The following is a 12,227-nucleotide window of genomic DNA, read 5'->3' as shown; positions in this document are numbered from 1 at the left end:
GGTTTTCACTCGATCTTGAAGTAATCCTAAAAATTTTAGGTTGGCCAAGCCTGGCTTTAGAGGATTATAAAATGATTGAAAGTTGTCGTCTCGATCGTATGGGTCGGGACCGCGATACGACCGAAAATCCCTCGAGCATGTGTCTGATCAGGACATGCTCGTTAGTGGGTGCGAGTGCTAGTACGTTTGTCCGAGAGACAAGGTCGTGCTCGTGCGTAAGCATCGCTCAAAACAATTTGCGCTCCTACATGTTGGGAGATTGTTTTGTTATGTGACCGTGACCGTGAGAGAGAGTGAGTGGCCGCGAGAGATCGAGCCAAGCGACTGCGAGAGAACACTCGTCGGTCGAGTGAAGACTCGTCTCTCGAAGTGATGACAGAACAGTCTTGTGGCGACAGAACAGTCAAGTGACTACAAAACGGTCGACTGAGGACTCGCCGGTCGAGTGAGGACTCGCCGGTCGAGTGACGACTCATCGATCGAGTGACGACTCGTCGGTCAAGTGACGACTCGTCGGTCAAGTGACGACTCGTCGGTCAAGTGACGAGAGAACGATCTGCACCGAGTGATAAGAGCGAGCGAGTGGCCGAAGAGTCGGTTGAGTGACAACTCGTTGGTCGAGTGACAACAGAACGGACTCCAGTTCAATCTTCCTCGAATATACTTCTCCATGCCCCACGGTGGGCGCCAACTGTTTGAACCGAGAACTGTCAACAAACTAGTGAATAAACGAGACGAGGACTCGTCAGTGGGGTTAGGAGAAGTCTTCATGCTGAGCTTGAACCGGATGGAGACGACTCGAAGAGAACGGTCAAGTGACGACTCTTCGGTCGAGTGAGGACTCGTCGGTTGAGTAAGGACTCGTCGGTCGAGTGACGACTCGTCGATCGATTGACGACTCATCGATCAAGTGACGAGAGAAAGATCTGCGCTTGAATGAACGAGACGAGGACTCGAAGAGAATAAGAAAAAGGTGTTTAATGATTATAGCTGCACCCGGCGAAGAGTTGCCTACGTACCCCGAAAGGGGATCAAGCCAATCGTAGTTCTACAACAAAGGATCACAAGTGCCTAGATAAAAGCATGTGGAGAGATGTTTCTCTCTCTAGAAGTAGAGAGAGATGAATGAGAGACCAAAAGAGAGTCCAAGAGCCAAGAGTCTCATCTCAAAGGAGGTTGGCTCCTTATTTATAGAAAGAAGTGGTCTAGGGTTTCCTAGTGAACCCCTTTCAAATGGGCTGAGCACATTATCTTATAGGCCTTGTTGGGGACAAAGTCCATGTCCAACAAGTAGTATTTTGAAAATAGTATTTTTTGCAATTTTGTCATAAAATTATAAAGATTTTCTTGATGTGATTAATTCTCAATTAATATACAGGGGAATATCAGTTATCTATATCATATATTCTCTCCATGATCGCTTTTAGTAAAAGAATTTATCTTTACTTCTTTAATTACACCAAACTATCATTATAGAAATATAGTTATGAAACTCTTTTTTTTAATGAAAATTCACATGTATTAAAACGATGGAAATGACAATGACAAATTATTTTTCGAAAAGCCCACAAAAGCCCGAAAAGCCCTGTAGCCCTATAAAGGCCGGGCCGGGCTTTGAATTCTAGGCCCAAATTATTTTTGGGCCGGGCCGGGTCGGGTTCAAATATTTACGGGCTTAGCGGGTTTGGGCCGGACCGGGCCGAGCCAGCCCGAATTGACACCCCTACTCCCTATACAAACATAAACCACTAATTTGCACTGATGGATATTGATCTTTCTCGCTGATGTGTAATTTTTTATTGTCACTTTAGCCTCTATAACCCGTAAATATCAGCTAAAAGTTATATGCCTTTACAAACACTCCATATTGATATATCACGCATGAGAAAATGTGTCGGAAAAAAAAAACACTATTATCAATTCATGCATTCTCTAGAAATCAATTCTCTTCATCTCTCTTCTTTCTCAATTTCTTTGAGGGATCCGTCAATTCTTTGCAAAACCTTACCGGACTGTCAGTTCCAGTCTCGCCGGACTAGGGAGTCTCTACATAGCCGTAAGTTTAATTTCTTATTTATGTCCTATATTTTTCTATCTCACGAAATCGAATGTCTAGTAGATCAAAGTTTTGGGGCTAAACATTATCACTCATACTCTCCTCCTTTCATTTGTTCCATTTCAGGTTTAGATACTTCCTTCAGGTAGAAGACATGGATACCGCCGAGCTACCCCGCTGGTTTTTCGCCGCCGGCGATGAACCCGTCGGATTAAGAGTGACACCCTACCACAAACCCGGAGGTCTCAGCCATATCTTAGACACTCTGGAGGAAGACAAAATAGAGGTGATAAGGAGATCCTCTTTTGGGAAGTTCTTAAAGCTCATCTCATTGGCTTGCCTTACAGCTCAGTTACAAGAAATTCTATATTCAGTTTGTAAGTCTCAACTAAGTTGGTTATGTGTAATGCAATGCTACGACTTATGTAACTATCAGATTTACTACAATTTGTGTAATGTATGTTATCTTCTATGTTGTGAAGTCATAAACAAGTTGCATACTTTCGTTATAATAAGTTAATTATCCGGATATTCGAATATCCTTATACTAGAAAACTTAGCCATACTTCAAATTTATGGCTATATATTCAGGTAGCCACACATTTGTGTAGATTACCTTATTTATTATAGAACTAAAACAATATGCCATATATTTAATAACCATCAACTAATAGAAATAACCGATCATTAGCTTAAATAACCAGCAACTATTGAAAATAACAGAATAATTGGCATGTTTATAGATATATCAATATAGACACATGTCTATGTGTTATATTATTATAGACAAAATATAACCGACCACTAAATTAAATAGCAAGCAACTACTAGAGATAACCAGATAATATGTATGTTAACCAAGATAACCGAATAATAACCAACAACCATTATAGGTACCTACAACTATTATAGACACACATGTGCTATATCAACAAAGACACACATATTATCTGCTAATAATAGCAATCTCAATTAATTCAAAAGGTTGTGAATTCCACTTATGTTGAAAGGTTATGTCTTTTCAACAATTAAAAGTTGTGTCTTTTTATTTAAAAATAATTATTTATATTGAAAGAATGTGACCATTTATGTTGAAAAGTTGTGACTTTTCATATAAGTATTATTACAAAAAGACACAACCTTTTAATTCAAAAGATGTGACTCTTCAAACAAAATTTTGAAAATCTATAAATAGTCCAATATCCATGCCTTCTCAAAGCATAATTTTCACTAATCAAATAAAATGGTGAAGGAAAAAAAACAATTAATAATAGCAAACTCAAACAACGTTGAAAAATTGTGTGTTTTATAAGAATTTTATTTCTTGTTAAAAATTGTGTATTTTCATTATATATTAAGATATGTCCTTTTATTATTTGTTTGAAGAGTTGTGTATTAGTTAGTATTTAAATTAAAAATATGTAATTATTTAAATGAAAAAATTGTGAGTATTCATATATGTATCATTTCAAAATAAATACCTTTAAATTGAAAAGATGCGACTATTTAAATTGAAAAATTGTGACTATTCATATAAGTATCATTTCAAAATAACCACTTTTAAACTGGAAAAATGTTACTATTCATCTATATGAAAGTTGCATCTCTTAATTTTTATATGAAAAGATGTATTTATTAGTATTGAGATGAAAAATTATGTCTTTTCGTTTTTATTTTACTCATATCTATTTATTAATATTTCATAAATATTTGCAATTTTTTTATTTCTAAAAATCAGTGTATTGATTAATGTGAAAATTTGAATCTCTTAAGTTTTATACGTAAAAGTTGTATCGCTTAAATGTTTTACATGAAAAACCCAAACAATGTTGAAAAGTTGTGTATTTTTATAAAATTTTATTTCTTGTTAAAGTTGTGTATTTCGTTATTTGTTTCAAGAGTTGTGCATTAGTTAGAATTTAATTGTAAAATATGTAATTATTCAAATGAAAAGTTGTGACTATTCATACTTCTATCATTTCAAAATAATTACATTTAAAATTGAAAAGATGTGACTATTTAAATTGAAAAGTTGTGACTATTCATAAAAGTATCATTTCAAAATAACCACCTTTAAATTGAAAGATGTGACTATTCATATATATGAATAAAGTAAAAACAAAAAGACATAAATTTTCATTTCAATACTAATAAAAATAACTTTTCATAAAAAAAACTTAAGAGATACAATTTTCATATTAACAATGATTAAAAAATGATAAATATTTATGTGGTGTCATCAACGAAGAGGTACAAATGTGTTGTGATTTAAGAGATATGAACGCATCATAATCTAAAAGGTATTGAGCGTGTTGTGATCCAAGAGGTACAAACATATCATGATCCAAGGAGTATGCATGTTTTGTGACTGAAAGGATGTGAATGTATTTTGACCGAAAATATACAAAAAGGTCGTGAACGAAAGGCTGCCAATGATCATAAACTAAAAAGTGTGAATGGATCTTGACCGAAAGGATGTGAAATTAATCTTGACTGAAAGGGTAGGAACAGATCTTGACCGTGACCAAAAGGGTGCAAATGGGTTATGACCGAAAGGGTGCAAATGATCGTAACCGAAAGGTTGCGAATGGATCGTGACCGAAAAATTGCAAACAGGTCGTGACCAAAGGGTGCAAATGGTCGTGATCGAAAGGTTGTGAATGGGTTACGACCGAAAAAGTGTAAACGGGTCATGACCAAAAAAGGGTGTGAACGGATCGTAACCAAATGGGTGTGAACGATTTGTTACCGAAAGAGTGTGAATGGATCTTGACTAAAAGAGTGTGAACGAGTCGTAACCAAAGGTGTGTCACTGTCAATAGATCATGACCAAAGAGGTAAGAATGGATCGTTACTGAAAATGTGTGAACGAAACATCACCGAGAGAATGGTAAAGGTCAACCATGATGTTGGTGATATAAGAGTATGATCTTTTTTGACCAACATTAAAAGTCTATTTAAAACAACTACAAATATTAATGAAGTATTAATATATAGATGAGTAAAGCAAAAACAAAAAAGACATAAATTTTCATCTCAATACTAATAAATACAAAAAAAATTCATATAAGATAACTTAAAATATTAACACTGATTAAAAAATATATATATATTTATATAGTGTCATCAATAGAGATGTATAAATGTGTTGTAATCTAAGAGATATGAACGCGTCATAATCTAAAATGTACGAACATGCTATGATCCAAGAGGTACAAACGTATGATGATCCAAAGGGTGTGAAAGTGTTGAGACTGAAAGGGTGTGAATATATTATGACCAAAAATGTACAAAAGGATCGTGACCGAAAGGCTGTGAACTGTCATAAACGAAAGGGTGCAAACGGTTCTTGACCGAAAGGATGTGAAGTTAATCATGACCGAAAGGATGCGAATGGATCTTGACCATGACAAAAAGGGTACAAATGAGTTATGACCGAAAGCGTGCAAATGGGTTATGATCGAAAGGGTGCAAATGGTAGTGTTTGAAAGATTGCAAATGGCCGTGACCGAAAGGTTGCAAACGGGTCGTGACCAAAAATTACAAATGGGTCGTGACCAAAGGGTGCAAATGGTCGTGACCGAAAGATTGCGAATGGGTAGTGAAAAAAAGTGCAAACATGTCGTGACTAAAAGGAGTAAACGGATCGTAACCGTATGAGTGTTAACGGATCGTAACTGAAAGAACGTGAATGGATCGTGAATGAAAGGGTGCAAACGAGTCGTATCCAAATTAAAGGAGTGCCAATGAATTATGACCGAAGAGGTAAGAATGGATCGTGACTGAAAAAGTGCGAACGAGACATCACTGAGAGAATGTTAAAGGTCAACCATGGTGCTGGTGATATAAGAGTATGACCTTTTCTCGAAAACATAAAAAGTCTATCCAAATTAGAATATACCATTTTTATTAATATTTCTTAGATTTTGCATGTTTTTACCCATCCGAAAACTTTTTTGTCTTATGGTTAACCATGGTGCAAGTGATATAAGAGTATGACCTTTTCTCGACAACATAGAAAGTCTATCCAAATTAGAATATGTCATTTTCTTAATATTTTTTAGATTTTGGCTGTTTTTACCCATCCAGAAACTTTTTTGTCTTATGGATCTCAATTTCAATTTACACCATTTCGTTCACGCCATTTACACTTTTTTGGTCATGACACATTCATATCTTCGGTCAAGTCACATTCGTCCACCCCTTGGAACAAGTTCATACCTCTTGAATGACATCATGTTTGTATCCTTTAGTTTAGGACGTGTTCGTACGTCTTAGGTTATGAGTCGTTCGTACTTTTTCGTTTAGGACACAACCGTCTAACGTAAACGATACATTTTTTTATTTAAAAAGATTTTTTGTTTAATAAGAGATTTTATTTATTTATTATAAATTGATATAATTTAAAATTTTAGAGTAAATTACCTAAAATAATAAAAAATGTATAATTTTATTAGTATTGATGTATTTGTATTTTAGTTGTAATTTAAAATTATAGAATATATATTTTTTAATATTATGTATAAATAAATATAAACACATATATTCTACGTTTTGACATGAGATTTTTTTTGAAACTAAAATTATTTTTTTATATAATATATAAATTATAATATGATATATTTATTTATAAAAAATGAGTTCCCACGCGATATCGCGTAGGTTCCTTACCTAGTATTATTAGAGACAAAAGATAACCGATCACTAACTTAATTATCCATCAAATATTACAAATAACCGAATAGAATATCCTATAAATCATAATATAACCGGCTAATTTACAAATGATCCAAAAAATCACATTATAACCGGCTAACTTACATATCAACTATATGAACAGTACATATATAAGTTAATCTTATCTTGTTTCAAAAATGAGTTAAGTTAACATTATCCAAAAAAAATCAAGGAAAATGAATACAAAAACATATATATATTAGCCGGCTAAATATATACATATATTCTCTGTTTGTTTTCTAGACAAGAATCATCAAATGGAATCTATTGAATTACAATACATAGATTTATTTAGGTCTTTTTACAAGCACACAAGCTTAACTTCCTTCACTCCAGTCACAAACTTGCTCCAATCCGACACCGTATCGGTAGAATCGGTTTCACCAAAGCCACAAAAGGAAGAAGAAGATGAGAACCTTGGAGAGTTGACTCGTTTTTGATTGTTAATTTGTTCCTTTGGGATCAACCCTTGCATGTGGAAAAACAAAATGGCCAACACGGTTCTTCCAAAGACATGTCCAAGCGCCGCCGTATAATCAAATCCAAAACTAATATGTTTTCATGCACGTGACCAGAGACAAAAAAAAATCGTTTTTGCACCTTGAATATGAATAAATTGAGGAAAGACAAAAGTTCTTAGATCAAATTGAGAATTTTTTAAAAAATTTACAAAAAAGAGTTGAGATTTGGATATGTAAAGAAGAAAGAGAGAATGAAAATTGCATAAAAGATAAAGCAGAGAGACAGGATTTGGATATGTAAAGAAGAAAGAGAGAATGAAGATTCTGTAAACGATAAGGGGAGAGAGAGAGAGAGCTTTAGTCATGATTATCATTACAAATCTCTTAGGCTTCATACGTAAAGAGAACAAGGCATAGGGTCATCGTGTCATTTTGCATGGTCGAGAACTGGGCTTCACACTTGGGCCTGTGTTTTTTCCATTCATGCAAATTATTGAATCTTCGTAGAATTTGTGTGCAAATCGCTCTATAGTAATTGCATATTTGGTTTTACATCGACTAACATGATTATTTTATAATTTAAGTATTTAACTATATTCAAACTTTTCATATTTACTTCTTATATTCATACTTTTTTTAAACATATCAAAATAACTCAACATAATCCAGCCCAAATTATATTTATGCAGATTATTTTCTGCTTCTATATATAAAAATGATAAAATACTAACAAAGATTTTTTAAAATATATAATAAGTTCATATTCCTTAAAGTTTTTAATATTTTAACTAATTTTGATGCAAATATATTTTTAAAATCTAATAATTAAAAAAACAAAATAATGTATAAAGTGGATAATTTAGAGAATAATTAATGAAATTATAAAGTGCTGTATTCAAAATATAAAATTGTTGAGAATTTTCTTCTCAATTTTATTACTATTTTATCTAATTACATTAATTTAAATAGTTTTGTGTCCAATATTATAAAAATGGATTGATATTCATTAACAACTGATGATAAAGTATATAAAATATATGAATATAAAATTTTCTAAAATCAGGTAAATAAACAAAATTGTTGTAAAAGTAAAAAATATATACCATCAAATTTTCAATAAATAATTTAATTATCTATCATATAGACCAATTTTTTACTTGTATACGCACGAATTAAATATTTCTTAATCGTTTGACTAATAATTTTGTATTGGAGAATGTAGAATATATTAAGTTATCAAATATCAAAACAAATAATTTTATAATAACAAATATTGTCTCTATCAAATATGTTATTAAAAAGAAATCTCATGCGCTTTCAAAGTGCGGGTCAAAATCTAGTTTGTAATTATAACAAAATCTTTAATCAATACTATTTTGTTACCGTAGTGAATCAAAATGAATCGTATACTATGATAGGTTGTGTTTTTAAATAGGTGGAATATTTCTATTTAAAATAGGTGACGCATCGGATCATCATGTTTACCAGTTTGACTACCGGATTGGGTCGGGTTTAAAAGCGATGATTTAAATAATTTTTACAAATTATGTTTGATGTTTATTCTATGATAAACCAAAGATTCAAATAATATTTATAATATTTTAAGCTATAACCGGAGTGAATGAGTTCTATAGGCCTTAGCCGGAACACTTTCTAACTAACTGTTAGCCAGTGAAGTGATTGCTGGGAGTGATCACGAACGAAGGATGAATAGAGGCGTAGTCTATAGCCGGCATAAGTTGTAACAGGAGTTCGAGTTTGAGTTAATTATATTATTTTAACTATGTTTGATGTTTATACTGTTAAAAGTTTTGTGGATTTATTCTATGAGACATACAAAATAATTTTCAATACATATTATAAATGAAAATAAAATATTAACCAGCTGTTACAAATTAGTTCTTTTGTAAAATTTATATATATGCATGAGGCTTCAGATTATTATTGTTATATTAATTTATGTAATTTGGAATCAGACACTTTAGTTTATTTTTTATTTCATTCAAAACACAACATATCTTAAGTTATACATAATCTCCATAAACTATATTTACGTATCTAAGACAACAACCACCTAAATGTAGATAAAAAATTAATTAAAATTTTAATATATAATATAAAAAATATGCAATCCAATTTACCTAAATGATAACTAAATCGACTGTAAAAACAACAAAACCGATTAGATATAACATATATATAATTATATGTATAGTTAAAGTAATATAATATTATTAATATAAATGAAGCATAAAAAATATAAATTAATTTAAAATTAAAAATAGATAGCAATCAATTATCATAGTATATTTATTTTAGAAATATTTATAGCCAGTACGGGAAAATCAACCACTAGATAGATAATAGATATGTGTATTCACATCACCTGCCTTTTCTTCCTTCACCGTAATGGCCTAAACCCTAATATATACTAGCCGTTACGCTCCCTCTCTCTCTCTCTCTCCACTTTCTTCTCTCTCTAGCTCCTCATTTCCCTATCTACTCTCTCTCTCTATTGATTTATATAGGTTTAAATAGATACCGATTATTTCGGTTTAGTGGTTTGGTTAGATTAGTTGGTTTATTCTCAACTGTAAAGCTAACTATATATACATGTAAATCAATCATTTATCAAATAAGAAAAGACTTTGATATTATCTTCTTCCTCTCCAAGTAAGCTTGTACGTAATATGGTATCAGAGCTTCTTTGAGCTCGATTTCTTCATGATTTCTCTTGCTCGAGCTCCGATTACGTTTTCCCAATTTCAGATGGTGTATGTGAAGAAGTTTCCTCGTCGATCGAATCGTCTTGCAACTCGCGCTGCTCCGATGGCTTCTCCGGCGGATACAGGTCCGGATATCCAAGCCTCGCGACCTCTTGTCGGTGTTGACCTCACGGATTCGATCCACTCTCCATACTTTATGCATACTTCTGATCACCCTGGTTTGATTCTCATCTCTATCAAACTTGATGGATCAAACTTTGATGATTGGGAAGCTGCGATGAAGATTGATCTTGACGCGAAGAACAAGATCGGGTTCGTTGATGGATCGTTACCTCGACCTCTAGAATCAGATCTGAACTCAGTAAGTTGTGGATTCTTAACTCAGTATCGGCAGATTTATCGTAGTATCCTTCGTTTAAGTGATGCTACTGATGTGTGGAATGATTTACATAGTAGATTCCATATGACTAATCTACCACGAACTTACAACCTCACACAAGAGATCCAGGATCTTCGCCAAGGCTCTTTGTCTCTCTCCGATTACTTCACCAAGCTGAAGACATTATGGAGTAACTTAGAGAACTGTGAAGAAGCTGATGACCCTTGTACGTGTGGGAAGGCAGCTCGGCTTCATCAAAAGGCTGAGCGTGCTAAGACCGTTAAGTTTTTGGCTGGTCTCAGTGAAGCTTATGCAGTAATCCGCCGCCAAATCATCATGAAGAAGACTCTACCTACTCTTACTGAAGTCTACAACATCTTGGATCAAGATGACAGCCAAAAGAGCTTTGCTACAGCTATTTCTCATGCTGCATTCCAGGTGTCTGAGGCTCCAGTTTCACAGTCTCCTCTGTCCAGCATTTGCTATGTTCAGTCGGGTGCTCACAAAGGAAAGTCGATCTACTCATTCTGCAACAAAGTTGGACACATTGCGGAGCACTGTTACAAGAAGCACGGCTTCCCTCCGGGTTATACACCAAGAGGCAAAACACCTGAGAAGTTTCAGAAACCAAACTCTGTTACTTCTTCAGTTCCTATGCCCTCTAAGCCTGAAGTGAAGTCTGTGTTAGGGGATTTTTGTGTACAAGCGATCTGTGCTCAGTTCTACGGAATGATAGGGAGAAGGAGACATCTCGTCGTAGTGTATTCTCCCGCCTTGATAGTTGATGAACCCGGGGGGTCTTGCTCTTAGGAGGCTACCATCTGGATATGGGCTGGTATAGGTCGTCGGTGCGTTAGCAATAGCGGAGGAGATTTGTCATTAGGCAGGGACTGCTTGTCTATGGTGAAGGCCGCAGGGTCTTCTGGGTCTGCAATTGATGGTCCCGATTCCAGGGTCGGTCCCTGGGTGCCTCCTGATCTGTAGTTGAGGATTCCGGTTACCAAGGTTGTTCTTTGAGGAACCGAGGAAGATGTTTGGGATTTATAGTTGCATCCTTCAGGGGGGATTGCCTACGTACCCTTCAATGAGGGATCAAGCCGTTCGTAGTTCATGTATTGGTGGAGGCGCGGAGCCTAAGTGGGCGCGTAGCCTAATGGGCACATGGCCTAAGGAGCACATAGCTCTGATGGAGGCACGTAGCCTGGATGGGCACGTGGTCATATGTTCTATGGGGCACATGGCCGAAACAGATGGTGGAGTAGTCGATATGCTGCAGGGAGCATGGAGCTTTGATATGCTTTGATGAGCATGGAGTGTCCATGTCGGTGTGCTGGAGATCGTGGCATGGGCCAGTATGTGGAGTTGTAGGCGTGCTTCAGAGAGCATAAGACGTCATCTTCATGGTAGTAATCGCCGGGATCAGCCTGTCATAGGCCTCTCGTAGGAGAAGGTCTTTTCGGGGTGAAATATAGCCTTGGCGGCTGTCGAATTCGTGAGCTCTGGAGCTGGATGTTTTCTCTCATAGATGGACGTGTTCCCCCCCCCCCCTTCTTTAGGTTTAGAAACCTCTCTTTGTGATGGAGGTTGTGCCTCTCTCTTAGGGTTTGGAAATATTCCATATATCCTTAGATAATATAATCTTTCCATTCTTCTCAAAGGCGGCTTATCATATTGGAATACTTCCTCTTTCTCTTGGATTTAGGAAGATTCCTTCTTCTCTAAGTTGGTTACCTGATAAATGGAAGATTTCCATTTATCTTAAGGCAGGAGAAATCACTTGGCCTGGAAGACGGAGGAAGGTCCCAGACCTGGGGGCAGGGACCCGTGACCAGAGGCAGGACCCAGACCTGGGGGCAGGGACCCGGGAC

This window comes from Brassica napus, chromosome C4 (assembly GCF_020379485.1).
Source record: "Brassica napus cultivar Da-Ae chromosome C4, Da-Ae, whole genome shotgun sequence".
Lineage (NCBI taxonomy): Eukaryota > Viridiplantae > Streptophyta > Magnoliopsida > Brassicales > Brassicaceae > Brassica > Brassica napus.
This window is presented reverse-complemented; position numbering follows the sequence as displayed.